We start from the raw sequence: 26,627 nt of genomic DNA on the forward strand, positions 1-26,627 counted from the left end.
GGCGCCTGTGAACCATTGTGCTGTACGTACCATGCAAGGCTCGACTCCGACCGAGACCGGGACTATCGTCAACCGAAACAAACGAGAAAAAGGCGAAGTCACTCGGCCGAGAAATTTCAATTGTGGATTTTTTTTCCACATGCCCGGTAATGAGACTCCGGGAAATGATGCACGGCTGCTGAAGAGGTCGGTGAATGGGTGGATGGGTAAATGATTACCCATGAAAAATGTGACGGAGGCGGAGTTCAAAGACTTTTAGGAAGAACCAAGTATTATTAGGAAGTGCCTACTGGTGGGTGGAATGGAAACTGGTTTGGGGTAATGACTTAAAGCGAATGTTTCGGGGAGAGATTTTTTTGCCGTCTCACGCAGAGCGAGAAGAAACACGTTCTTGCATTCAACACTTCATTCGATGTGACATTGACTGGTTGACAGCGATTGACAAAGTGCTTACTTGAAAACACTTAACTCTAGAGTCACCTTCGCCAGCTCAGTTTGGGTGGTAGTCAGTCAGAAGAACACGGCCTTACGTGACGGCTTATTTCCGAGCACATATAAAGTGAATTAATTCCAGTTGTTTTTTCTGCTTCAGTTTGGCTGAAGATGACAGATGAAAAAGAAAGAAGAACGCGAGTGTAAGTCGGTGGAAACGAAGCGAACCAATACGTTACTGAGAGTTGCGTGCTGTTAAAGCATGTTTTCCGGAGCTTATAATCAACTCTTGAATCACTTTGGGGTGGGCATTTTGTGGGTAAACGTGACACGGAATCAGCTTCACCATACTCGCCTCTCGGAAGGCACGTCGTTGTTTCGTGAGACAAATGTCGGTACGTGAACATCGGTTAATTTTTATCGAAACACTTTCGATTGTCATATGCGAATTGTGGGAATGCGTGTTCTGCGTGTGTGGGTGAATCGTGCTCCATGAGATGTGGAGGTGTAGCATACTAAAAAACTTCTTCTAAGCTATTTTCTTTTTTCTTCCATTTTCAGGTATGTGATCTTACGCGATAAGCAACACAAACAACCAGTAAGTTAAAAATCTTCAATCCGATCCGGTTTCAACCCGGGAACGTCTCACATTCGGCAACAAAACTAAAAGACGTAAAAACCAATCCACTCCTCCGGCAGCGAGCTCGTACGGAATGCCAAGTCATTTCACCTACAATGACTGCGGCAGACTGCGCAAATACGCGACGAAAGTGAACGCAGTTTCGAAAGTTACTAGGTGTGGTATAATAGCCGAAAAATTTCTTCTGCCAAGCAAACAAATAAACGACATACCGTCGTCGTTCCACTGTTGGATGTGGCTGATGTTTCCGAAAAGCCCAGCGGGGAGATTGGAAATGAATTTTCGTTTAGCGGACCGTTTGGGCTACGCCCGCCACCAGGGCCACCCTGGGTAACATCCGGAGAACCGTTCCACTTTGGCACTGACGCTGGTGTCAGTTTAGTTTTTCTGCCCGGTTGTTGGCTCGACCAACAGTTTGGTCGTCCTTCTACAAAAGCCGCCGCTATCATTCGGTGGACAAATTGAAAACAGTTACACACTCAATGAATGCAATGGTTTATCGCAACAGCAGATTTCGATCTGAGTGGTAAACTTTGCAGGTGTAATGTTTTGTGTTTGCACGGAATGCAATAAACGAATCTGTTTTCCGAAACTTGAAGCCTTGACCACCTTTGCTTTGGGCTATATTGTACTCGGATACTGCAGCAGCAATACTGTGGTCATGATGGTGATTTCCTGCCATTTGCTGCCTCTTCCGATGGTTTCGTTTATGATCTTTTAGAGCCGAAATGGGATTTTGGGACCGAAATGACTCCCGGAAGCAATAGCTACTATATAACGCTGCGTGTACCGTCGGCGAGGTTCTTTTCGAAGTGGAAAGGTGATCGAATAACATCGAACCAATCCAACTACAATTATTTTTCGTAGCTCGAATCAAGATTCAGCAATAGCTTTACTGATTTTTCGAAGGAAGCGGGAGGATGGCGTTTATGATACCAACCGTCCTCCCATTAAAATTGAGGCGCCTGAAGCAATTCAATACCATCTTCTTCTGCTCGCCCGACTGAGAGGATAATCGGGGGGTATTTTCAGATTGGATTTTCCAAACGATACAGCCCCGGAAAATGAACTCAGTTCACAGAAAAAAAGACAGAAATCGATTCATGAGGTGCGTTGGCGTGGAAGCCTTCTCGATTTGAATACGCTGATTTTTGTTTTCTAAATGGTCAATATTGTAACATACTGTCTTCATTCTGGATGCTTTTGGTGGTACCAAAATGAAGTGATTAAATTTGAATAATCATTAAAGCATCTTCATTGAATGGTAACAGTAGCTTGTTGACAACAAATTCATTAGATTTATGGTTCAAGATACAAAAATAAGAAAGAATTGTGTCTTGAATTTGAATTGGTTACAGAATGAACAAACATTAGCCAATGGTATCAAAAATTGCCTTCTGCTCAATATACAAAATAGGTTTTCAGGAAGGGCTCTAACAACACGGAAAATTTACATTTCAAGTGTTTTTTCATCAGTTTTTTGCTGTGTTTGGTGCAAGTGGTTGCTGCAGACTTAGAGGCGCTCGAATTCGCAACAGTTTTAATGGATTTAATAAAATAAGTAACAATTATTGTTTCGATTTTGTTATGTGTTGATAAGTAATATTCGACGTCTTATCTTACGCCGTACTGAAAGTGCAGTAAAACTACGTAAAACTGTGGATTACGATTCCGGTTTTTTCCTGCTGTTTTTTTAGATTTCCATCATACAATATGCGTTTGTTTATGGAGATAAGTGAAATTTCCCGTACATACATTGGCAAATGGTATTTGCTATTCCATGTTTTCTATTTCGCTCAACCTGTGAATCGTCACTTCTCAGTGCTCCCATTTTTCCACTTTTTGCGTGAAAGTGTGGATGATCTGTTTGGATAATTTTTTGCGGTGAATAGTTGTAGAAAAGAGCGACACATCTGTGCAAGCGCTGCAATATAACTTATTTCAATTCATGTTTTCTGCCGCAGGAAGAAGCACAATAACAACTATTGATATGTCATTAATTAGTCTCAAAAAAGTTCATCACATTTTTTCGGGAACACAATATAACGGACACCTTCCACGACGAACGTTGGCCCGTTTGTTGTACTTTTACACACCTTCAAGGTATATTCTATAGAGGTGCTCATTATATCCCATTAGTTCTCATTATGCCCCACACACCGATTGCTTGCTAGTTTTTGATGCATGGATCTAACTTGTATTTTTCTCCGTTATACGATAAAATTTTCACTTTGCAAATAATGTACCTTTAATTATTTCTGCCTTTCTCCTAGAAAGGTATAGCAATCACTGGAAAAACCAAAGGTATAAAAGTGGTCCCAATCGCTGAATGTCATATACCACTCGACTTCTTTCGCCGAACTGAGCATTTTCTGTATGTATGTATGTATGTGTGTGTGTGTGTGTGTGTGTGTGTATGTGCAACTTTTTTTTTCTCACTCACTTTTCTCAGAGATGGCTGGACCGATTTTCATAAAGTTAATTGCAAACGAAAGGTCTAGTTGCGCTATAGGTTGCTATTGAATTTCATTGTAATCGGATTTTTAGTTTAGAGGTTATGTATCAAAATGTAAAAATCACGAAACATCAATATCTCAGAAACCACACAACCGATTTTAATAAAATTAGTTTCAAATTATTGGGCTGTCTCCAAAACCTTTAACTTTCAAATTTCGTAATGACGGAACATAAGGTTCAAAAGTTATGTGAAGAAAAGTTATCCTGAGGTTGTTTAAACTCACTCATTTTTCTCAGCGATGGTTGAACCGATTTTCACAAAATTAGTGTCAAATGAAAGGTCTAGTTGCCCTATAGGTTGCTATTGAATTTCATTGTAATCGGATTGTAACTTTGTCCGTTGTTCATAAAAATGTGAAATCACATAATGAAAGTAAACATATTGACTTTCTCCTAACGATCACTGGCTAATTAAAAGGGAGAGAAGTGATCCAAATGGCCGAATGTCATATACTACTCGACTCAATTCGACGAATCGAGCATTTTCTGCATGTATGTGCAGCTTTTTTTTCGCACTCACTTTGCTCAGAGATAGTCTGACCGATTTTTCCTATCTTGGTGTCAAATGATGGGTCTATTTGCCGCTTAGGTTGCTATTGAACTTCATTGTTATCATACTTTAAGTTTTGGCGGATTGTGAAAATCGTTCTTATATCTCGGAAGCATACATAGTTGAATTCAAATTAATGGAGTTTTCTCAGAGATGGTTGAACCGATTTTCACAAAATTAGTATCAAATGAAAGGTCTAGCTGCCTCATAACACCCTATTTAATTTTGCTGTAATCGGACTGTAACTCCGTCTGTGATGTATCGAAATATGAAAATCACGAAACTTCATTATCTCAGAAACTACACAACCGATTTGAACAATATTAATATCAGATGAACGGGCTAGTTAAGGGTTAACTGATGAATTATGATTGAACACTTGGTTTCAAAGTTTGGCTGCCTATACGTTTCCTTTTCATTTGATTGTAATCAAACTTAAGCCACCGTTATGTTCTAATTTGTAACACAACGAAAGTCAGTGCGTCTTGAACTGTCCTACAGATCAGACGTTTTTTCGGTTGCTTGTGGACTGGTCTTTGACTGCCTATAGCTTCAAAGTTTGTGTTTTGTCAGTGTGTCTTTTAAAGACTACCTGAAAGTTATTTCCCATCAGTCTTTGTCAAGACTACCTACTTTTGAATTTAACATTTGTTTTAACTTTTTTCGTATCACCTGAAATGGCTGGACGGAAAAAGAAACCTCGCATCGCTGCCGGGAGGAAAAGAGAGGCATCTCTTTCTGACACATCGAGTGTCTGTAGTGACAATCCTTTTGATATTTTGCCTGAGCAAGAAGCTGGTGAAATGGAAGTTATTAATAATGAAACTATACAAAATATAAAATCTTTAAAAAGGAGAAAGTTCCACCTATTGTGGTAACTATTTCTTCTGAATTTAATATATTCAAAAAAGAACTTTCAACGTTTGTTTCTGACGTTAAAGTTACCTATCAAATTGGCCGTAGAGGTGAATGCCGCTTATTAGCCGACTCAGTAAAGGGTCGTGATCGTCTTGTTCAGTATTTAACTGACAAGATGTACTAATTTTTTACATATGACACCAAGAACGCCAAGCCGTTCAAGGTTGTCTTGAAAGGTCTCACCAACGATCAAACCGTTGATGAGATCAAACTTACTTTAACAGAATTACTTGGCATAGCCCCTACCCAAGTAATTCTAATGAAACAAAAATCACGAGGCGAAAACAGTCAGAGAACTGGAATTTCCCTTGTTAATTATTTAATTCATTTTAACCGCAATGAGGTTAACAACTTAAAATTTTTTGAAAAAGCACATGCTTTGTATAATGTGCGTGTAAAGTGGGAAACTTATAGGAAGTATGGCGGAGGTGAAAAGCATATCACCCAATGCCGTACTTGCCAACGTTATGGCCATGGTTCCAAATTCTGTAACATGGACCAAAAATGTCTTAATTGTGGAGACTCTTCTCACAAAAAGGACACATGTCCTGTGAAAGAGAGTAAAAATTTTCGCTGTGCGAATTGTAACGGCAACCATATGTCAAATTTTTATCAATGCCCAGTCCGTTTAGCAATTGTTAAGGCAAGGCAAGGTAAACAAAATTCAATTTCTCAGTTAAAACCAACTTCAAAACAAAATTCTCCAAGCGTACCAGTGACGCATAGTTTACCTACTCCTTTGCATACCCGTTTAACTTATGCACAGGTTACAGGTAGTTCGAACATTATACCGCCTAGTGTTGGTAGTTCGAAAATGACTGTTAATATGGGTAAGCAAAACACACTAGAAAATAATTGTACACCTATTACTCCAGCTAATATTGCTGCCGAAAATATTTTTTCTAATGTCAACTGCCTGGGGCCTATTACGGCAGGTAAACTTTCTTTTTTGCAACAGGCAATGTTCGATCTTATGAACGCCATGTTGCAGGCAAAATCAATGTTTGAAGCCATTCAAATAGGCACAAATTTTACTATTGAAATTGTTTCTAATTTAAAATTTAGCAATGATTTTAAATAAAACAATTAAAATATTAAATTGGAATGCTCGCTCATTGAAGGCCAATGAGAATGAGCTTTTTAACTTTTTAACAGTAAATAATGTGCATATTGCAATTATTACTGAAACCTTTTTGAAACCTAACATAAAATTAAAATATGATCCCAATTACGTGGTTCATAGATATGATAGGATTCAGGGTTCCGTCGGTGGAGTTGCAATTGTTATTCATCGCCGAATCAAACATCGTGCTCTTCCCCATCTTGAGACGAAAGTTATTGAAACTTTGGGAATTGAAGTTCAAACTGAACTTGGGATTTTATTTATTGCCGCAGCATATTTACCATTTCAATGCACACGCGAGCTCAAAAATTATTTTAAAGGTGATTTACAAAAACTCACTAGAAATCGTTCGAAATTTTTCATAATCGGTGATTTTAACGCTAAACATCGTTCATGGAATAATTCTCAAAGTAATTCCAATGGCAAAATTTTATTCAATGATTGTTCTTCAGGATACTATTCTATTTTGTCTCCGAATAGTCCTACATGCTTTTCTTCTGTAAAAAACGCTTCAACTATTGATTTGGTGCTTACAGATCAAAGTCATGTATGTAGTGATTTGATCACACATGCTGACTTTGATTCTGACCATCTTCCAATAACTTTTTCTTTATCACATGAATCAGTTTTAAACCCTATGAGCTCTGTTTTTAATTATAACAAGGCTAATTGGGAAAGATACAAAACTCATATTGAGAGAAATTTCAATAATGAGCTTGATTTGCAAAACGAAGTGAATATTGATTCCGCTTTGGAAGCATTAAAATGTGCAATTGTTGATGCAAGGAATTATTCTGTTCCAAAGGCTCAAGTGAAATTTGATTCACCAATAATTGACGAAAATCTTCAACTTCTAATTCGTTTGAAAAATGTCCGCAGACGTCAATATCAACGTTCTCGTGACCCTGTTTTTAAAACTATTTATAAAGATTTACAGAAAGAGATTAAACATAGATTTACTCTTCTGAGAAATCAAAATTTTGAGACTAAAGTTGAAAAATTGAAACCATATTCAAAACCATTTTGGAAGCTGTCGAAGATTCTTAAGAAACCTTCAAAGCCTATTCCAGTTTTAAAAGATGGTGAACGTTTTCTTGTATCCAATGAACAAAAGGCTCAAAGACTTGCTCAGCAGTTTGAGAGTGTTCATAACTCAAATTTGAATTTTGTGAGTCCAATTGAAAATGAAGTCACACGTCAATTTGATTTAATTTCTTCCCAGAATTTTTTACCTGCAGAAATAATTGAAACTAACTTGAATGAGATTAAATCAATTATTAAAAATTTCAAAAATATGAAAGCACCTGGTGACGATGGAATCTTTAATATACTAATCAAACATCTCCCTGAGAGCACAATGGAGTTTTTAGTGAAAATTTTCAATTGCTGCTTCAAAATTGCATATTTTCCCAAATTATGGAAAAATGCAAAAATTACTCCCATTTTAAAACCGGATAAGAACCCAGCTGAAGTTTCAAGTTATCGACCAATCAGTTTGCTTCCTTCAATAAGTAAACTGTTTGAGAGAATTATTCTTAACCGAATGATGTCACACATCAACGAAAATTCAATTTTTGCAAATGAACAGTTTGGATTTCGCCATGGGCATTCCGCAACTCATCAATTGCTCAGAGTTACTAATATGATACGAGCTAACAAATCTGAAGGTTATTCCACTGGAGCTGCTCTTTTAGACATAGAAAAAGCATTCGACAGTGTTTGGCATAAAGGTTTGATTGCGAAATTGCAAACTTTTAATTTTCCAATTTTCCTAATCAAAATTTTAAAAAATTATCTTACTGATCGAACTCTGCAGGTTGTCTATCAGAGTTCAAAATCTGATAGATTTCCTGTCAGAGCAGGTGTACCTCAAGGTTCAGTCTTGGGTCCAGTCCTGTACAACATATTCACTTCAGATCTTCCTGATTTGCCTCCAGGATGCACAAAGTCATTGTTCTGCGATGACACAAGCATTTCCGTAAAAGGAAAAAGCCTTCGTGTCATATGCAGTCGATTGCAGAAAAGTTTAGATATTTTTTCTTCCTACTTGCAAAAGTGGAAAATCTCTCCCAATGCTTCTAAAACTCAAATGATAATTTTTCCGCATAAGCCTAGGGCTTCTTTCCTCAAGCCAAACAATAATCACGTTGTCAAGATGAATGGGGTTATTTTAAGTTGGTCCGACAAGGTTAAGTACTTGGGACTAACTTATGATAAAAAACTTATTTTCAAAGAGCACATTGAGAGTATACAAGCCAAGTGCATCAAATATACGAGATGTTTATATCCTCTCCTTAACAGGAATTCTAAACTTTGTTTAAAGAACAAACTTTTGATTTACAAACAAATTTTTAGACCAGCAATGCTTTATGCTGTACCGATCTGGTCAAGTTGCTGTTCAACAAGAAAGAAAACGCTCCAAAGGATTCAGAATAAAATTCTGAAAATGATTTTGAAGCGTCCTCCTTGGTTTGGTACACTCGAATTACATAGACTTACTGGTGTTGAACCATTAGAAGCTATGTCAAATAAAATTATTAACAATTTTCGACAAAAATCGTTGCAATCCTCAATTGCTACGATAAGCTCTCTTTATAGCCAATAAGTTGGCAATTAAGTTAGTTGTAAGTTTACTTCCCCTTTTCTGACAAGTAGGTTTAAATCCCTACGAATGATAAGTCCTAATTGCGAAAGCAAACAAATCCTAACAATTAAAATTACAAATTTCTAACAGTGTTGAGAAGTCACCATTTGTGATTGGACACACATACTCATTATTTACTAATATTTATCATAAATACTTAAGCTACATAAAAAAAAAAAAAAACACAACGAAAGTCTATTATCTCAAGAATTAAACGATTTATTTGAATATAACTAGTGTCATACAAACGAGTCATCTCTCAAACTTACAAATAACAAACTTCATAACAATTTTATATGCTGTTCAAAACTTTTGAAAAGAAAAGAAATTCAAAGACTATTCAACACTATACCTGCTTTGATCAATATATATGACCTCAACATGATTGAAATGTGGTATCGTACTATTTGAACGTTCCCGGTATCGCTCGTAATTAAATTGTTCGGAATTAAAAGTCATTTCTTTTATTTCGCTATTTCTTAAGCACTAACATTACGTCGAATTTCATATTTCATACTTCAATTACAACATCAATATTTTTGAATCCAAAGAGTGAATATACCTTTATTGGATTTAAGCATTCGTGAAAATCTATTTTTACAAATAATAAGTTTGAATGAGAAAGGCTGAGCCCGACCGCTAGGTGGATTAATTTAGTTTTTTTTTATAGATATTTTAGATATTATAGATGATGATATGATGAACTAATTCCACGCAACTTCGAAATCGTAGCACTGCAGGAACTTTGCTGGTCGGGACAGAAGGTATGGAAAAACGGACATCGAGAGGCTACCTTTTATCAGAGCTGTGGCACTACCAACGAGCTTGGAACGGGCTTTATAGTGCTGGGTAGAATGCGCCAACGCGTGATCGGGTGGCAGCCGATCAGTGCGAGGATGTGTAAGTTGAGAATTAAGGGCCGGTTCTTCAACTACAGCATCATCAACGTGCACTGCCCACACGAAGGAAGAGCCGACGATGAGAAAGAAGCGTTTTATGCGCACCTGGAGCAGGTGTATGATAGCTGTCCGCAACGGGACGTTAAGATCGTCATCGGTGATATGAACGCTCAGATAGGACGGGAGGCAATGTACAGACCGGTGATAGGGCCGAATAGCCTGCACGCCGCATCCAATGATAACGGCTAACGATGTGTGAACTTTGCAGCCTCCCGCGGTATGGTAGTAAGAAGTACCTTCTTCCCCCGCAAAGATATCCACAAAGCCACCTGGAGATCACCTGACTTACAAGTGGAGAACCAAATCGACCACGTTCTAATCGATGGTAGATTCTTCTCAGACGTCATCAACGTTCGCACCTACCGCAGTGCGAATATTGATTCGGACCATTACTATGTTGCAGTATGCATGCGCTCAAAACTTTCGACGGTGCGAAACACGCGTCAAAGTCGCCCACCGCGACCAAACATCGGCAACTACGGGACGCCGAGGTTGCAAGGGAATACGCGCAGCAGCTGGAAGCAGCATTACCAACGGAAGAGCAGCTTGGCGCAGCTACTCTTGAAGATGGCTGGAGGGACATTCGATCAGCCATAGGTAGTACTGCTGTAGCGGCGCTTGGTACTATGGCTCCGAACAGGAGAAACGACTGGTTCGACGACGAGTGCAAACAGTTAGTGGAAGAGAAGAATGCAACAAGAGCGAGAATGCTGCAACACCAAACGAGGGCGAACGTGGAGCGCTACCGACGCGCACGGAACAGGCAAAACTCGGTCTTACGGAAGAAGAAGCGCCAGGAGGAAGATCGAGATCGCGAGGCGATGGAGGCACTGTACCGTGCGAATGACACACGAAAGTTCTACGAGAAGCTGAACTGTTCCCGCAAAGGCTATGTGCCACAAGCCGACATGTGCAGGGACCTGGGTGGCAACCTTCTCACGAACAAGTGTGAGGTGATTGACTGGTGGAACCAGTACTACGATGAGCACCTTAATGGCGATGTAGCAGAGGACGACGACGGAGTGGTAGTAGATCTCGGTGTACGCGCAGATGATGACAGAATCCCAGCCCCTGACCTCCAGGAGGTTAGAGAGGAGATCGGCCGGCTGAAAAACAAAAAAGCCGCTTGAGCTGACCAACTCCCCAGCGAGCTGTTAAAACACGGTGGTGAATCACTGGCTAAGGCGCTACACTGGGTTATTGCCAAGATTTGGGAGGAGGAGGTAGTACCGGAGGAGTGGATGGAGGGTACAGTGTGCCCCATCTACAAAAAAGGCGACAAGTTGGGTTGCTGCAACTACCGGGCAATCACGTTGCTAAACGCCGCCTACAAGGTACTCTCTCAAATTCTATGCCGTCGACTATCACCGTTTGCAAGGGAATTCGTGGGGCAATACCAAGCGGGATTTATGGGTGCCCGCGCCACCACGGACCAAATATTCGCGGTACGGCAGGTCCTACAGAAGTGCCGTGAGTATAACGTGCCCACACATCACTTGTTCATCGATTTTAAATCGGCATACGACACAATCGTTCGAGACCAGCTATGGCAGATTATGCACGATTACAGCTTTCCGGATAAACTGACACGGTTGGTCAAGTCGACGATGGATCGGGTGATGTGCGTAGTTCGAGTTCCGGGGACACTCTCGAGTCCCTTCGAATCTCGGAGAGGGTTACGGCAAGGTGATGGATTATCGTGCTTGCTATTCAACATCGCTTTGGAAGGTGTGATACGTAGGGCTGGTATCGACACGAGTGGCACGATTTTTAGAAGGTCTGTTCAACTCTTTGGCTACGCCGATGACATTGATATTGTAGCACGAACCCTTGAAAAGATGACGGAGACGTACATCAGACTGAAGGCTGAAGCCGGACGAATTGGACTGGCCATAAACGCATCGAAGACTAAATACATGAGATGAAGAGATTCCGGAGAAGAGAGTATAAACCTCCCAACACAAATTGATATTAGCGGTGATGAAATCGAGGTGGGCTCACTGGTGACTGCTGACAACGACACCAACAGAGAAATTCGTCGACGCCTTATGGCAGGAAATCGTGCCTACTTTGGACTCCGGAGGACACTCCGTCCGAATAAAATCCGCCGCCGCACGAAGTTAACCATCTACAAAACACTGATCAGACCGGTAGTCCTCTACGGCCACGAAACCTGGACTATGCTCGTGAAGGACCAACGCGCCCTTGGGGTTTTCGAACGAAAGGTGTTGCGTACCATCTGTGGTGGAGTGCAGATGGAAGATGGATCATGGCGGAGGCGGATGAACCACGACTTGCATCAGCTGCTGGGAGAACCACTCATCGTTCAAACGGCGAAAATCGGGAGACTACGGTGGGTTGGGCATGTCGTTAGGATGTCGGACGACAACCCGGTGAAAATGGTTCTTGATAACAACCCGACTGGAACAAGGCGACGGGGCGCGCAGCGAGCAAGGTGGCTCGATCAAGTGGAAGACGACCTGCTGGGCCTCCGCAGACGACATGGCTGGCGAGCTGCAGCCATGGACCGAGTTGAATGGAGACGACTTCTTCGAACAGCAAGGGACACTTTGGCCTGGAGCTGACTGGTAAGGTAAAGATAGATATTATAAATAGTTAATTTAAGTTTTGCACTAAATACAGTTTAAAATTTTTGCCGTTTTCAATGCTTAAATAAACAATCAAGTTAAGGTGCTCATTATGCCTCTATTACCCCTACTTGGTCTCTAACAAAGCGAAGACTACATTCTAACATTCCTTCCTAATTGTAGGTTTCGTGTGGCCGTGAAAAAAAATTCAACAACAAAAAATAAAAAAAAATATCCTTAAAGACTCATTTATTCAAAAGCAATTTATTTATAACAATTACGAAACATTGTCAGGGTAAACATGGTTGTCCGATCATGGGTTTGTGAAAAAAAAAATTGAATTTTTCAAGGAATAGAAACAAAAATGTAAACCATAACGTTTTTTTCGACTGGTACATATTGAGCCTTCATCAAACTTGTATACAGTAATTTTATCCTCCAAGGTAAAACACGATGTACTTTTCCTACCAGTTGGAAATTGTCGGTCATGTTCCCTGTTCACAAGAATGTTTCAAACGCGTTAAACAGAATTAAAGAGGCATCACTTCTCTTTGCGTAAGCTGCAAGTATTATATCTCGATAGACTAACACGGTTTTTATCCAAATCGTTTCCTACAATTTTCATGCATAGAAAACACGACTGAAGGTGCCCAAATCCACGTAGTTTTCTACTGATTTAAAAGCTGCGTTCGATCGCGTCGACCATGGTATCCTACACGCCAAGTTGGGGAAATTAGGAGTTGCTTCGGCTCTCGTACAAAAGCTAAGGTACTATTTGGTAAATTGAACGCTGTACGTAAAAATTAGATCACAACATTCCACACACTTTTCTAATCTATTGGGCGTTCCGCAGAGCAGTAATCTAAGACCAGTGCAATTTGCGCTATTCATAAATGACGCATATTACTACCAGAGCCAAGCCGTATGTTTTTTTTGCGGACGATGTCAAGTTAATGAGGATTATACGAAGGCTGTCACAAACTCCAGCGGCACAACATTTTTTAAAAGTGGTGCTCTAGCAACTTGCTGACAATTAGTATCCAGAAATGATTTGTAATCTCTTTTCATAACAAAATGATCCTGTAACGTTCAGCTACACACTGTTTGATCAAACATTGACGAACGTTAACCAGGACATCACGATCCCATTCGCTTTATGTCGGCAAGCTTCAATACCGTTGTAGCCTCATTTGACTTTACCATGTTGGTAAATTTGTCCAGGCAACTTCTACTCAGTCGACAAGCTCAAACATTCTTTAAAAGTGATTTTTATTATATGTACATACCAGATTTAGTTTATCACTATGACCACCTATGTGTCTGATGATGTAATATTGAACAAATACAAATACAAATTATCGTCAAGTTTGTCCTGATCTCGTGGCGAAGACAGTAAATTTACCGGTCAAACGAATGGTTTTGGCTCTAACAATATTTTCATCTTTAGTGGGCACTCGACTCTCTCTATTCGATTCATATAACAGCTCACAGCTCTTTGTACTAACGGAAAATCTATCTGTTATTGCAAACCAATGAAGAGTGACGCATTTTCTTACTTTGACGTTTACAGTTCCTAGTTGTAAATAGCACTCCGTTTCATGCTAATAGTCACGAGCACTGTAGTGCTAATATGTGAAAAACTCATTTTTACTACATCAATTGATTGGCCGATCTGAAAAGTACGGCTGTTTTTGTTTTCGAAAAACTGGGGACATGCCTGCTATCTAAGAGATATCCTGCTACTGGCTGATTTAGTTCCCAGTGAGTCATCTTCTTGCAACAATTAGAGGATATACCACTGCTGCTATCCGCTACTGATATTCACTGTCGCTATTCAGTTAGATCCGTCCTAGTGGCCATCAACTAGTTAAGTGATTGATTTGAGCAGAAACAGGCTCTTATATAGTCCAAAAAATGCATTCCCGGTTAACTAAGTGTAATATTTTGTCGATCTTGTTAGGGAAAGTAAGCATTAACCATCCAGTGTCCAAGTTAATCTTCAGACGGACTTCGAAAAAATCACTAAGAAACTTTATAAACATTTTTCAAGTGTTGATTGAAGCTGTTTAGAGGTTTCACTGAAGACCGTCTGGAGGCGGCACTGGGCACTAGAGGGTTAAGCGACCAATCAGAAGTCGAAATCGATGTTTTAACAAGGTTTGACAATTCTCAATAGTACAATGGTTTGATTCATTAAACCACAATTGGTGGGTGAATTGATGATGAATCTACTGTTGTAAGAATTAAGGAATTCCGTTGGAAACTGACTGAGTTTTGAACAAAGTGGACAATTTTCTTTTCTCACTCTATACTTTGATCTTTTTACACTGGGGTAATTTTTACGCATTTTTTTAAATGTGATTTTTTTACAATAACGCTGATTATTTTTACGCGATTTGGAAGCCTATTTGTACGCGGTATCAAAAGCAAAGCCTTGGTGCTACATTCCGATTCGGAACTTGACCTTCTGTTTACCATACACAGACTTCGCAGCCAACCGTTAAGTGTACAGGACAATTGCGGGGCTAGCGCTACGATCCTACTGACACTAACAGTCTCTCCCGAGTCGAGACTCGAACCTACGACGACCGGCTTGTTAGGTCAGCATCGTACCTCGAGACCAGATGGGGAGGCAAATAAGTTTAATATAAGTAAATCTAATCTAATCTTTTAAACGCGGTATAATCAACCGCGTAAAAAACCTTTACATATGTTGCCGATCCACTCACAACCAACCCAACTGGTTCAGATTCTAGCCGACACCGGGAGATTTTCTGAGGCGAAAAATCTCTGTGAACACGCCTTCCATCGCATGAAGCCGTTGGCACCGGTCCGTTAATCAACGGGTCGTTAATTAGGGTCCTGGGTAGAGTCGCCTCTCCGGGCGTCGGTGATTGGCATAACAACAGTGGTGGAACTAGACAGGCGGAAAATGAGCGAGAATAAAAAAATATGTTGCCGTAAGAAGTAATTATACGTCAAAAATTGAAAAATAAGAAAAAAACTATGAAAAAGAAATTCAAAAAAGTAGAAAAAAATGAGAATAAAAATAAACTAAATGTATAAATAAACCAAAAAAGGAAAAAAAAGAAATACCTAATAAATAAATATTAAAATCACAATTTCAAAAATAAAAAAATGATGAGAACGCAAAATTAAAAAATTAAAAGGGAAAAATAAAGCCAAATGAGCTATGGCCGAATAAAATATATTATCGTTTCAATCGTATTTATTATTTTGGTGAAAAGCTATTAGTTTCCTACAACTCGTTCTCAGAAAGTTTTTATGTTCAATTAATTGCTTTTGAGCTACAATGCTTCGAACAAAACCAATGCCAAAATGCATACGCCCTTCTAGGAAATTAGTCTTGAGTCTAGAAAATTTCTCCCTCTATTGAAAATTGCCTAACTAAACACGCGTGCAAAGTTCAATTCAAATAAAAAATGGTCGATTAAATGTTTGTGAATTTACAGATCGTTTGGCATGGAAACGCTCAATTGAGAAAAGGAGGATACAAAAAGGACGCAAGTAAAATGTCTATTAAATGTTGAAGTAAAAACAGAAATCAAGATCGTTGAGGGAAAAAAGAAAGATATCAAATATATGAGAAATGTTCGAAGTAAAAATAAGATGAACAAAAAATAAGTTGTAGAACAGAAACATATAGTAACTTTGAAATTTAACATGTACTTATAAAAATAATTTCAGAGCACAAAACATAAATCATAAGCAATTCAAAGAACACAGAAAAGGAATTTTTAAGCAGGCTCCCGATTCATAAGTAAATGAACAAAAATGTAAAGTTGAAAAACACGCTTCAAAGCCAAACAAAATAAATTAACAAATTAACAAATAACAGTATGTAAAAAATTCACTATGATAAATATAACTCAGAAATATTAAAAAAAAAATTTATGTGCAAAATTATAATAAATTTTAAGCTGTAAAAAATAGTAGAATAGTAGAAAAAAGAATATAAAAAATAAGAACAACGAACAAACAAAAATAAAACAAATAGAGAGATAGATGTGATTTGAACACAAAAAAAAAGAAGAATATATAAAACCAGTAAAATGGATGAAAAGCAAAACCAAATAGTTGGAAAGAAAAACATGACAAAAAAGAAAAAAACGATATGTAAAAAAGATATTACCAAATGAATAAAACGAAACAAATTCAATCAAAACACTGGAAAAAATTGAAAAGTGAAATAACACAATAAACAGAGTCAAGAAAGTAGTAATAAAGAAATGCAACAAAATAAAAACAGAGATCAACATAAAAACATATACAAATAAACCAAATAAATCAGCAATTTCATGCAAAAGTAGCTACCCGAAAATCATTTTGCTCCGATCATGTTCATAAACGCTAGAATTGTTTTCTATCGAAAAATTTTAGACCAGTATTTGCCCAAACAATCAGTTCATTTTCAAAATTTTAAATTTTCAAATATTTTCAACTTTTGAACAGTTTAACCAGTTTTAAAACGTTTAAAGGTAATTAATAAATGTTTCAAGAAAAAAAAAACAAACTGTACTCTAACTATAATACGCAAGGCTTTTTGCTGTTTGCGCAGGTATACTGCCCATAATCGCATACTTGTAACATTTGCATTAAATGCATTGTTCCCAATATATTCGTGCAAATAGACAGTTCAACTAAACTTAGTTTTATGAAGAAAGTACTACTTCACACTATATATGCATTAAACATTTCTTTTGAAGTCAAATTTGTTGAAATTTCTGCAGTGATACTTTTATGCCATCACTTTTAAGCTATTTTGGGAATATATTACGTGGAAATGAAGTTTTCTTGTATTCAACGAGCATGAGCTGAACATCAGAAACGGTTCACCGGTTGTTGGTTATCGGACCAAGTTCCAAAGGATGCAGATGTAGTTTTGGAGGGAAGCTTTTTTGACAAAAAAAAACTTTGAAAAGTTTAATAGTGTAACAATTATGTGTGTTATTTATACTATGTGACAAAACTACTTGGTATTTTTTACGACTTTTTTCAAACAAACAGAAGCATACTTTTTCAGATGTAAAAAGTAGTATTTTAAGCATTTCCCAATAAAAAGAAGGAAATTCATAGAATGACAAATGTTACAATTATGCGATTGCAGGCAGTATATTTCACAGGAAGTTTCACGTGATAAGACATTGCGATGATTGGAATGTTCGTACAAATACTCAATATATTTGTTTATTCACTAACTGCTTTGCAAACTGCTATCGCTGTAAAACTGTAATACAAAAACCTAGCGTCCGTGTGTCACCGGTACGGTCTTGGAATGGAAACTGATGGTGAAATGTTACGTCAGTTACTTGGAAAGTGGGCGGAGCGCAGCAGAATAGGAAATGATAAGGAAAGTAAGATATTTGTTAAAACTACACCAGCCGTGGTCGAAAAATTAAAACTAAGCAAAAATCTAGATTTCGATTATAAGCTTATTTGCATGGCTTTTACCGCTATCAGCATAGTTTTGTTAGAGAAAAATAAACTCCCTTTTTCAGTTACATAATTTCGGTGTGATGCCTGTTGCCGATGATTCTTGTTCTCTGGTTATTTCAGGCAAAATTTTCAGCCATTTCCGGCACTTTTGCAGCTACCAAGTACTCCTTAAAATATTTTCTGATCAATTGAAGGCAAAACCTCGATAATCTGATCTGATAATGATGACTGAAATATAAGCGCTTAAACCCTGACCACTTTTTCCGTAGTTGAATTTCTTGAATTTCAAATTCAGACGACTAACTTCCAGATAGACGTAGCCCTACGTCAAAAAATATCAACGAGAGGCCAAACGAAAATAAATCAAAAATTTCGCGATAAAGAACAATTACAGTGATTTTTTATATGAACGGAGCTAAACAATTTTCAGGGAGCTATTTTTGCATGTAGGGGTAAGCGGGGTAAGACCGCCCCCTTAAGCAATTCTGTTTATAGAAAAAAAAAGTTGCGGCTGCAAGTTCATTTTTTCTTCGCTAAGAGGTTCTTCTAATCAATATCCGCATTTAAAAAATTAGAACTTAAATATTATTGTTTATTTTCTTTTTAAATAAAATATGCACTGTGAAAAATCTAAAAAAAAAATTTTCTTAGTTTCAACTTATTTTGTTTTTTTGATTATCCAAGTTCATATCAATGTTTAGGTAACTTTTTGTGGTTTTTAAAATAAATAGATTTTTCAGAATTGGGGTTTTTCAAGACATTCAATTTATAATATATCTCTCTTTAAGCTACAAAGAAAATTTCAGTAAACTTTTCTGTGTGATTTTTCCGAAGACTTATTATTTATAGAGTAACAATAATAATTATTAATTTTTTATTCACATTTCTAATTCATTTATGTTTGTTTTTATTTGAAGAACAAAATTACCAACGAACCTATACTTTTAACAAACCGCCAAAAAAATTTCTTTACAAAATTTACGAAATTTGAACTATTAATATTTCTATTACTCCATGATCCAACAACCATCAAATTTTAGCTTACCTTTTGTAGATTTTGCAGGCAAAATATGTTTTTTTTAGATAAATTTGAAAAAAAAAATATCTGTTCTTTAATTTTTTTTTTGCAGTGTGTACTATTTCGAAAGTATAAAACTACTATTTTAAACTCTGCCGGACACGTCATACCGATCAAACAAACCGTCCTGGCTCTAAAATTATTTTTGTTCGTTAATTCCATTTTTACACAAGTTTACCTTATTTTAAAAACTAGTCTTGTTAAAAAAATATTACTAGAAAAACTTCAACCAAATTGAAAATGGTCGATTAACATCGATGTCTTATGTGGCTTTAAATTGCTTTTCTGATCCTGTAAATATTCCCTTTGTGGTGTCGAGGCATTTGGGCCTCGAAATAAAACAACAAACAAATAAGTACCGTTGCCGCAAAACAATAGCGCACTGACTCGTTGCCAGCTGAAAGGTCGTTTTTGATTATTTCTGTGACCGTTCGCGCACTATCAAAACAGAAAGGGGTGCAAAATGTTATGTAATTGTACTGTAATAGACACGTTAAAGAAATTTTTCAAATATTATATAATTTGGTAGTAAAACTACGGTCGGTGGTCTTACCTCCCTGGGAGGTCTAACCCTGTTTACCCCCTTATGTTAGTCTCTGTTGCCGTTTTGTTTCGTTTTTATGCTACTATTTTCTTTTTATATTTCACTTTTTCGAGATAAATTTTTTTTAATCTTCAAGAGCCACTGCAATGCAGTATAACGATACTAAAGGAGACGCATGGTCGTTATGATGGATATTAAAAATTAGAAAAATTCTATCTCCAGAATAAAAAATATCCTTGTGAAAATTTGATATTTTATGTAACTGCATTATTTCCCAGAGATCCAGAAAAATCAAAGCAAACTGTGGAATCCTAAACCTTTCAAATTAGCGAAAAATGGCTTTCGTCACTTCATGTACAGCTTGATATTTTTGTTGAAAAGTCTGTTCATAATTTTCAAATTGATGCTGAAAGTTTCAAATAACAATTTTTTAAAAATTAAAAATTTTGACATAAAATGTCACCCATGAAGTGCTGAACAAAATAAAACAACAAAACAGAAGAAAAAAATATATCAACAGAGTGATAGTTTAGTTTAAAAATTGAGTAATATAGCATCATCAAGGAGGAAATTAAATGAATAAAAATTGTAGAAGGTAGAAGAGCTGAAAATAGAAAAAAAAAGAAATGGGAAAACACGCAAATTTAGAAATTGAAAAATCTGACAAAAATTAAAAACCCAGAAAGGCGTCGTACACAAGTTACGTAACGCGTGTAGGGGGAGAGGAGGGTTGAGTAAACCTATTACAGCCCCCCTCTCCCTCAACACGCGCTATGTAATTCGTGTACGAGGCAGGTAATTGAGATAGTAAAGTAACAAAGAAGGAGAGGGGGTCTGAAATCTAGATTTTGAGCGTTACGTAACTCGTGTACGACACCAAAATTCGGAATATGGAATTGTAGACAAAGAGAATAACTGAACTTGAGCTTGACGACCGCACATTTCGTAGTTGCTCCTCCGTGATGGATCTGAGCTAGTGAGGTTGCACTGAGAATCACGTATGTGGCAACTTAGGATTAGTTTACTATCTTCAATGTACAACAATTCAGTAGCTTCCGCTTTGTATAGATCCATAACGGTGCCGGCTGCGTCCTTGCGATCGTTAAGGTGAGGAAGGAGATTGTAAGGAAGGTGGTGTAACAGTCGTTGTTTTCGGAGACCGAGTTTACCACTGCATCTCCACGATTGTGACGGAAAGAAAGGGTTGTGTCACCGCGGTTAGTGACTGAATCACACGACGTTGCTCGCGAAGCTCGCTTTCTACGAAAACGAACGAACGATAGGTAAGAAAGATACTCTTGACACTCACGAAAATCATCTACAACCCGAAGCATCGTTAGGTAAAAAGAATACAGGTCGGACTCGATTATCCGGAGTTTTGAAAAACATTTCGCTCCGGAACAACGAGAAAGCTGCCAAAAACGAACTGCCTAAGCGGAACGGGGCTTGTACCGCTACAATTATGAACAACCCCGAACCTCCCAATGACCCGGAAGACAAAAGTACGTTATAGAAATACAGAAACAAAAAATACTCCGGATAATCGAGCCATTTTCTCCGGATAATCGAGCCCCGGTTAATCGAGCCCCCGGATAATCGAGTCTCCGGATAATCGAGTCCGACCTGTAATGAAAGCATAAAAAATAAAAACTACAAAAAAGCAAAAACATTGCTAAAAAGAGGCGAGAAAAAAATCCTATGAAAATGACAGGAAAATGGTAAGCAGCCAGAAAAAATTTAAAAATTTAATAATAGGGATTTTGTTAGAGCAAAATAAGGATAAGAAAGGAGTTCAATAGAATAGAAATATTTGATTCGAGTAAATTTTCTAAAAACAATAGATATCCGATTTCAAAATCTTAAGAACAAAAATAAAAGTTGAAATGAAAAAATGGGATTAAAACGAGAATTTCAAAAAAATAGATCAGAAGAAAGTTATAAAAATTGCTCATCAAAGTCAAGAAGTTAATCGAAAAACTTAATTCTAGAATAAAACAATAAACGGATAAAACACATCTGTGAACACACATTAAATTGTATGTATAAACAAAATTCACATAATTGACATAATAAAGTTGAAAACTAGGAATAAAAGATATAATATTAAAGAGAAAATATAAAAAGATGTAACATTAGGGAGAAGATTTATAAAATGGGAATGAAGAAAAAAAATTGGTTGTTAAAAACCAGTGTAAGAAAATAGAAAAATCACACAAATAGAATAGATAAAAAGGAAAAAAATGAAAGGAGATTTCCACTCAACGCTTTCTTCGGTGATTAAGTGCACAATTCACTTACTCACTGAAGAAGACTAACCGATATTAAAAATATTTGAAAATCAGCAAGTCAAAAATTCAGGTAATGTTAAACCGAAAACCAACTTGATACAATCATATAACAATTATTATCAAGGATCAACTCTATGATTAAGGTTAGCTATTTGATCTTTCATTATTAGGTAAAGCCCCTCTCTAGATGTAGAAAGTTAAAATCCTCTAGCGTGCATCCACTCTAACCGACATAATTTCCTTCTTTCCAACATTCAGCAGCAATCTTTTTTTGTTTCGCTTCTCGGACAAAGTTGTCTACCTGCTGATCTACCGAATATGTTTCAGCTGAAGTGCATTGTAAGTAAACCGTTTTCAACACTTCACCGTCGCCATACATCGAGTAGAGCAAACATTGTTTTTTTCCCGCTTGCACAAACTTGCCGAGTGAACGAAAGCTAGAGAAAGGGTGAAATAAAAATTTTCATCCGTTAAAGGAACAAAGTATAAGTTTTGGGTAAACTCTAATTGAAACTTGCTATTAATTCAAGTTTATTCCAGACGGAGGCGCTGGCTGACGGGAGGTTCAGTCTTTTGTTCAATTTATGTAGTTTTCGTTTTAAGTCTCTCTTCCTTTGGGGAAGCGTAAAAGGTGTACGTATTTTCGAGTGCAGCACCCGAACGTCGTCGTTGATGGCTTCTTTGTTTAACGTGCGAGCTCGGTTTTTCGACTGTTCCTCTTTCATATAAATTGAAACGTTCTCAGGCACCGAACAAACATTGCCTTCCGAGGGTCGTCAATCAATCCGACATTCGAGGGTCGCAATTGCTGCTATTCCAGCTGGTGCTTGCTTGCAGGAATTCCAGCTAATATTTATGGACTCAGCAAACGGATTGATTGCAGACATCGAACGGGTGTTCGCTCTGCGGTGGTCATCTGTATCAGTGGATCAGTTGAGGTTGCAGTTCAGAATCAGATACTGCTTACCCGCTGCGTTCAACTGTCAGTGGAGAACCACCGATGAACGTGAGGGGGGAGGTGTAGTAGCCTGGTTTGGAGCCACTTTACCAGAAGAATGTGCCAGGATCATTTGCTCATTATTTCCTGAGCTGCCTTGTCCATGCAGATGGTGGTGGTTCCCCGTAGAGAGAGTTTATCGTAATCGCTGCCAGTTGTCGCACTGTGGAAAAGCTGGTGGTAAATTTGTGGAATCATTTGCGTGGCATGTTCGAAGAACTTTTACCACGGTGCTTAGGTGCCAACCCTAACGCGTGAATATGCAAATTGTGCGCACTCTAGTCCGTCCCCAAGAGGCACCAAGCGGCCGAAGTTCTTATCTACGCATCGACCGTACGAAACGATATGCAGGGTAAATTTTAATTACTAGACGAGAGATTAGCGTGCCACAACTACTGTAGGCTGGTGCGGTTTACTGGTCCGACCGGGCGACATTTGCATAGATTGCATTTTGCGACAATAAGTTGTTTGCCTCACGGTACCTCCCCCCCGATCTGGATCATCCTTCGATAATACACACACGCGGGTGAGCTAGTTTTACCGTTAATCGCACTCGATGGAAAACGGGCGGTTCGTTTCCACAGTCGCCTATAGTGATGGATTGCGATTGGCTGAATCGTGTTTGTTCATTTCGTCGATTGAGATGCGTTTGATGGCTTTTAACAGGCGCTATTTTAATTAATGGTGTGTTTTCAATATTGCAGTGACGTTTGATGTTTGATTGGTTGGGTTCGCATCATTTCACACGATGGAAAATAATATGAAAAAGCTGCCCAGGGTTTATGTTAGCAATTAAATCCAATAAAAATTTTTCAAAACGGATGAACCATAACCCGGCCAGACAAGTTGACCGCACCGCAGGTTCCACTAAAGCTATTCCCATCCAAACAAGAAAAGAATCACGACTATGAAAATTCAATTGAAAGCATTTCCTTGTTACTGTGATCCCATATTTCATGCATATTTAAGTCTATCAATCTGATATCGGTCGGAAGAAAATCTCCTTCTCGTTTGTGTCGGACCGAAGATGAACCAGCGCGCGCGGGCAGAGAGGGAGCGCCAAAATCAAACAACTTCTGCAAACCGCCCCCATCCTGCTCACTAGGCAACGAACAATGGGTACTCTGAGGTACCATCGTCGTTCTTAGCGGTAGCGGTGCAGTACTGGAATCCAAATGCAACAGCATCACTTGTGCTGTAAAGTGAGGCAGCAAGAATAGAACAGACATAGTAAAGAAACACATTCCGCTACAAAATGAAACTCGCTAGAAGCCAGAGTGTGCAACAACTGAGATCATGTGACCCCTTCAGCCAACCTAACCTTAGCCGATCGCTGGCAACCTACGACACACAGGGCCGAAAGGATAAGAATACAGCATGTCTCTCTAGCATTTTAGCAGTACCTACACACACACACACACACACACACACTGTCGCTGTCTTCCTTTTGTCCCGAGTCGGGGAAAGTAGCGCACGATGGTGACCCTCCCGGCTCCGAGTGGAATTTGTCATTTGTCCGAAGGGCTTCTCTGTGCTCGGGTATTCTTAAGAAGTAGCAACGTTTAAGTCAAAAACCATCGGCCTGAGATGTGTGTGAAAAGTCTTCCCTTGAAGAGAGTGGTACAGCGGAAATGTAACAGGAAGGCCCAGTGCAAAGAGAACCTCGCTTTCAGGTAAGGATGGTTTTCCGGGCGTACATAAAGGTGGGCGAGGTATTTTCATAAATCTTTCAGGTTGTAGTCTGTCGTTTGTCTCTTTGCACACCGGGACCATGCAATTCCTTAAGGATGTCGAGTGTTATGTTTCGCTTCCCTTCATTATTGGAGCACATGCGTTTGAGGATGCGAAACGTACCCCGCTAGATGGTACTACACTACAGATGTGTTGTTATTTATAGAGAATCTGGGAGGCGGCAACGCAACGATAATTATTGTTGGCCACGTCGAATGAGTGGAAGACCAATTTCTTTATCTCAGCAAGCTGAGTCCAATGCCATATCATCAATTTTTGTCATACAAGTACAACAATAGTGATTGTAAAAACCGTAAAAACCTAATGAAAATTCAATTTCCGAACATTTTTTGATTGTTATTGATGGAAATATTAATACTACTTTAATAATACTAATCTCCCAGATGGTCTCAAGGTACGATGCTGGCCTAACAAGCCAGTCGTCGTAGGTTCGAGTTTCGGTTGGGAGAGACTATTGGTGTCAGTAGGATCGTAGCGCTAGCCCCGCAATTGTCCTGTACACTAAACAGTCGGCTGCGAAGTCTGTGTACAAAAACAGAAGGTCAAATTCCGAATCGGAATGTAGCACCAGGGCTTTGCTTTTTATTATTTCAAATTTATTGAATTCTTCATTGTATTATTTTACCAACTCATTACAATCGACATTATCGGTGATTCGTCAAGCGTATTTCCAAACACAAAGCTTAATTAGAAAATGAATATGAATAACATTATAACACAATAATTGCAATTCGCTTGTTTTTTTTTTTTTTTTTTTTTTTTTGATTACGCTTGACTTATCACACCGCCGGTTTTAGGTTCGCATGACCTAACAAAACTAAATACTGGCGGGGTCTGTGGGGCTTATTCGAGGTTTATACTAACCCTAAAACCACTAACAAAACCTCGTGACTAACGTCCATCCATTGCACTCATATAATGTAGCATTACTAACCCTTCTCTGTCAACTACTACTACTATTACTCTCATTATTATTATTTTTCTATATATACATGTGTGTATGCATATGTATGTCTTTTCACCCGTATGTTTTATTATAATTATTATTTTTTCTCTAATTCAGCTGTTTCAACTGCGTGAATTTATTTATTCCCAGTGTCAATCCCAGTTGCGATCTAATGGCAATTTCTTTTATTCCACCCAGCTCACCCACTTTCGCTTGATTTTGACCCAGTATTGACCCGGCGTGTTGCCCAAAGCGCACCGTAAATTTGTCAGTTTTAATCCACCGCCGCACGTGCTTAGTTCATAAACAATTATCTGGCTTCTCTTTCTTACTTGCGTTCTAAAACGTGATGCCATTTCTTTATTCTTGTGTAGACTTGCACTGACCCTGTGGAATAAAAATTTGCTATAACTGCTGTCAGGACGATTCTATTTCGCTTTGATTCGACCAATTGTTGTACAGTTGGCACCCTAAAATGGTTAGTTGCGCAGCGAATGTTGAGCTAGTTTTGGCACAGCAATACATGAGCTTTGAATGTAGACAACTGCCTAGCATCTCTTTAGATTACGTCGTGAGTCGCAGTATCGTTTCATTATTCCAGGTGTTGGCACTGACCCAGTGGAGTGGATAAATTCGCTATCAGTTCTACGTTTTTGGTAGAATTAATTTCATTGGGTGGTGGTATATGTTGGCGGTCTGAATGTGGATGTATGTGACAGTACTTTTCGGCTTTGTCATTAACCTCTCCCATTCTTTTTTTTTTGCGGTTGCGAGACAAAATTGTTATAGATCAACGAGAACGACTAAAAGAACCATGGCAAGCAAAGCAATAACGCGGACGGACTGACATGCATGCATGTCGCTTGAGAAAAAAGCAGTCACTAACAAGGATGGATAAAATCGTATCGCATAACAATCATTTGGGTATCATTTCTGAACTTGCTATTCATCAGCTTTCAATCCCAGCAAACCATTGCTATTAAAAGTTACACATTCTCACGCATGCAAGAGACAACCTATAGCTATTTCTTTGATGATTTTGTTTCAGTATTGCCTGCTTTAGGCGGAGCGAGCAACATATAGCGAGTGTTTCACGAAAGAATCGTAAACGATTGCAATCGAGCGATCGCAGCGATTCTTTCAAATGTTGGTTGCTTGCAGGCGTAATTCAGCTACTCCACATCGTGCTTTCAC

At 38.3% G+C, this 26,627-nt stretch overlaps 1 protein-coding gene across 2 annotated transcripts in view; it reads left to right on the plus strand.

The window, feature by feature from the left end:
- LOC129719321 (protein sidekick-2-like) overlaps positions 1-26,627 on the plus strand; it is a 311,872-nt gene that overhangs the window by 67,155 nt on the left and 218,090 nt on the right. Inside the window, exon 2 of one of the 2 annotated variants that reach the window (XM_055670747.1) lies at positions 994-1,030. The exons of the other annotated variant lie outside the window; for it this stretch is intronic. The gene's annotated coding sequence lies outside the window, so the exon portion shown is untranslated. The remainder of the gene's footprint in view (positions 1-993; positions 1,031-26,627) is intronic. 2 annotated transcript variants of the gene reach the window in all.

The sequence above is a fragment of the Wyeomyia smithii genome, chromosome 1, assembly GCF_029784165.1.
Source record: "Wyeomyia smithii strain HCP4-BCI-WySm-NY-G18 chromosome 1, ASM2978416v1, whole genome shotgun sequence".
In the NCBI taxonomy this organism is placed as follows: domain Eukaryota; kingdom Metazoa; phylum Arthropoda; class Insecta; order Diptera; family Culicidae; genus Wyeomyia; species Wyeomyia smithii.